Genomic DNA, 4579 nt, shown 5'->3' on the forward strand with positions numbered 1-4579 from the left:
ACGGAGAGATGATTTCATTAATGGCTTTGAAGATCCCTCAGTTTCTAGGTACTTTATTCATTGTCATATTCTCGAGGCGATAATTTGTTCGAGGTAAAATGAACTTTTTTATTTCAAAAAATTATTTTTTTTTTGAGATTTCCTGAGAGTATGTGTAAACTAGGGTTTAATAGTCTCTCAAATGTTATAAAATTATATTGAAAGCAGACTTATAGCTACACGACGGTAGATGTCACTGCTAAAAATAGCTATATGCTGATAAAACTTACCAACTTCTTATGAAAAACAAAAACAAAAATGTATAACAGCTGATCGGTTATCGAGTAGCCGGCAGTGTGAAGGGCAAAAATTGGTTTCTCAATCAAAATTTTAATTGATCAATTAATTTGGCTGTGTGAAAAGGCTATACGAATTAAAAAATACAAATTTTTCTAACCCACTGTTGTCCATTCACATCTTCTCACCTGCGCACCATTTTCTACTTATAAGGGCATCGTTTGCACTGTCTTTACGTTCTATCACGCACTTCGTGCACCCACACACGTTGTCTCTTTTATCCGCGTATTCAACTTAATCATTCATATATTCATTCATATATTCCTTAATGGCTATTAGATTACATTCCGTGGCTTAATGTGTAGGTATTAGAGACAGCGAAGCCGTTTGATGATTGTGCGGCTGTGTCAGCTCTGTCTTCTTAGAATCTGCGCTTTGTGTATGAATGAATATAAATATTTCGTAATAATATTTACGACGCATCAGTTTTTAAGTAATACGAGTATGATCTGACGTGATTATTGCGTTATAATTACAATGAATTCTACATTTTATTTGGTTATTGTCAGAAAAGCCACACCTGGCGGTACTCGCTTCTCGTTAGTTCTAGAATTGTATTTATAAAAATTGATGCTTTACGAAGTCTCTTTGAAAGTTCTACCTTCTTTGATCAGTTCAGTACTATCTCGAAATGAATTCACCTATTTGTAACTGGTTGCAAAACGATCAAAATAAACACCCTTTTCTACAAGCTGATATTTACTGTTAAAAACTATTTTATATTAACATCAATTCTATATTTCACAACTACGTCGATATCACCTGCTTTGTACTACATATATAATTAGCAAAATTAGCTGCGCCATAAAATATTTCACAGATTGTTATTATTCATTTCGTATACAAATAAATATCAATACCTCATGAAGTGGCTAATTGGTCAGTACTTGAGCATTGTTCTGTGCAGAAAGCAGACAATATTTGCATAATTATTGACAAAATGAAAAATACTGAAGTATCGAACACTTTTGAAGTGGGCTGACACAGCAAAACTTTTTTATATTATATTTTTTAAATGCAAACCACTTGTAAGTAATGAATATGCGGTTTTATGTTGTTTTGGTGCAGTGTGGAGTTTGTAGACTTTTTTCAAGTGTACAAAAATCTAATTATAACCACTTTTTTGCACGTTTTGACAACAATTACGTAATTTTAACACCTTGTTTGGTTAGTGTAGAGTTTGGAGACTTTTTCCAAATGTGCAAAAATCTAAATTCAAGCACTTTTATGCACATTTTAACAATAATTATGTAATTTTAACACCTCTCTTGCTTAGTGTAGAGTTTGGAGACTTTTTTCAAATCTGCAAAAATCTAAATGTAACACCTTTTCTGCATGCTTTGACAACAATTACCTAATTTTAACACCTATATTGCTTAGTGTAGAGTTTGGAGACTTTTTTCAAATCTGGAAATTCTAAATATAACGCCTTTTCTTCATGCTTTGACAACAATTACGTAATTTTTACACCTATTTTGCTTAGTGGAGAGTTTGGAGACTTGTAAAATCTGTACTGATTGCTTTACAACTATGTGGTTACATTTTTGTACTTATCTAACTCTAAGACTTCAATGAAGACTTTCAAAATTTTTGAAAATATATTTCTTTAATCAAAAGCTAAATTTATTTCGTTTGATATGTGAAGTGTTCATACTTTCAATTGTTACGCATTTAATTTTTTTTCTTTACTAGCACCGCTTGAGAAAAAACCGGTTGCAATTTAAACTCTTTAGTATGAGTATATTCAAGTTCATTTAATTTCCAATAACTCTTACCGATTTGCAGAAAGCACAATTAATCAAATTCGTAGTAAATTTCAGAAAAATCGAACAAACTGCGAAGATATGTGTGATAATACGTGGAAAGATATAAATTAATTGGAATTGGAGATACACTAATTTGCATTTATCTTTACTTTGTACTTGTACATGCTTTAGATTTATGAGTATTCCCGCATTCTCAGTGAATTTATCACACGTTTTTGCGCAGCTTCGAAATTATACCAGAATAAGCCAGTTAAGCACAGTAGTCCATCTTTCTCTAGATATTTACTTAGCAAATAAAATCGTTTATTTGCTTAACTACTATCGAGTCACACAAATGAGTCAATTATCTCACATACCTTACCTTGTTTGCACTAATGTAAAAAATGTGTCACATACCATTGTTGTAATCTTAAAAAAGAGTGTATAAATATTGAATCACCTTTAAAAATAACAGTGCATATGTAATTAAGGTAGATATTCAGAACTGTTGTATGTATTAAAGTCGTTATAAACTATTTACTAGCAACTTCTCGTAATTGGAGAGTTTGTAGACGTTTTTAAATTGTATGTATAATTGTGTTTTTCATTTGTAATGTTACAAATGTCTTGCCTAATCTATAAAAAATGATTTTGACACATTTTTACATAGTGTAGAGTTTAAAACTCTATGTTAAGCTTTGTTGTGGGCTTAAAATATGTAGTAATTTGTTAGAAATTGCATTTGATTTATTTTTAAAAAGTTTTTGTTGCGTGGAGAGTTTGTAGACTTTTTTAAATTGTATGTATAATTGTGTTTTTCACTTGTAATGTTACAAACGTCTTGCCTAATCTATAAAAAATGATTTTGACACGTTTTTACATAGTGCAGAGTTTCAAAACTCTATATTAAGCTTTATTGTGGGCTTAAGATATGTTGTAGATTGCTGTGAATTGCATTTTATTGACTTTTAACAAGTTTTTGTTGAGTGGAGAGTTTGTAGAGTTTTTCGAAAACGGTCAAAATTCAGTTTTTTGTGCAATTTATGATTTTAATTTAAAATATTTTGAGTTTAAATTCTGTTTTGCAGAGTGTAGAGTTTGTAGAATTCATAAAAAAATAATTTAAAACATAATTTCGCTATTTTTAGATTTTGAAAGGTTTCGTGCCACAAAGAGCATGCATTATTGTATATATGCAGCTTGCAGCATTCTTGGAATGCAATATGTGCGCATGCTAGTTGCCACTTATACTTTCAACTGAAGCGCAGCTGCACTCATGCATTCGCAACTGCGCAAGCGTTGCAACTTGGTGCAGCTCGTTTTTGCATTCTTGGAAAGTGTCTAGGCTTATCGTTGCAATTCGCTTTTATTACAATGACTTATTCTGTGGAAATTTTTCGTCTTACACGCTTTTTTCTTAGCAGCTTACTTACCCTCTTGTTTTGAACAGGTTTCTTGTCAATATGTGATACTGCCTTTTCTTATAGAGGATTGTCTGTTGTATATATGTATGTATTTAAATTTAAAATAATGTGTCAGCAGGTTTTGCGGTTTCATGTGATCGCGTCTTAATTGCTTACAGCATTTATTAGAATACAGGAAATGTAAGAATGCATATAAATAAATTTCCAGCAAAACAATTTTCGGTGACCGCCTTAAATGAGTCTATATTATATATCCATTAAAATTGATGAACGCATGCGTGCAACACACATGTGCACTTCAAACGCGTCATTTATTGCAAGATGAGGGCAGCGGCAGCTTTGAAGGCGCGCGCGCGGTGTCTCATGTTACTAAATTGGCGCAATCGCACTTAGTAAACAAGCAGACCACACAATTGCTAAAAAAATTAAAATAAAAACAACACTACTTATGAGTAACTTACTTATAAATTACGCGATTATTTGTGAGATCAATTAAATCCGAGTTACGCGCATCATGCGATCTGTCAGCGCCGTAACACGCACGCCCACCTGTTGAACGCGCTCGGCACAATCAGAACACTCATTCACTGAAAAGAGTGGCGAGCGTAACGCAGCGCGCGCTCGTAGCTAATCGTTGTGGGTGGGCGCTGGAGCAACTGAGTAAAAGCGCGTTCCTGAGAGCGCACTGCGCGCCCACGTAGCTATCCGTTGTGTATGGGCGCTGAAGAAACTGAGTGAAGGCGCTCAGCATCTGTGAGAAAACGCGTTGCTGAGAGCGCACCGGGCGCTCGCGCTCACTTGCACTTGATATTCATTGTAATGTGCTGAGTCAGCGCGCCCGCTCATTTGTTGAGCGTTCTTCTTACATTTCATGTGTTTATATGTAGAGTGCTGGCGCTCTGGCAAGCCGGCAAACGAACGCGCTCAAAAAACAGACCAAAAAACGCGCCTCAAACAAAACAAAGTCAAATGAAACGCGTTCTATGCCTACCTTCACATGCCAAACTGCCAACTGCCGCTCATTACCGCCGCTCATTACCGCCGCTCATCAGCGGCACCTCATTTCGCGCGCTT

The sequence above is a fragment of the Zeugodacus cucurbitae genome, chromosome 5 (genome assembly GCF_028554725.1).
Source record: "Zeugodacus cucurbitae isolate PBARC_wt_2022May chromosome 5, idZeuCucr1.2, whole genome shotgun sequence".
Lineage (NCBI taxonomy): Eukaryota > Metazoa > Arthropoda > Insecta > Diptera > Tephritidae > Zeugodacus > Zeugodacus cucurbitae.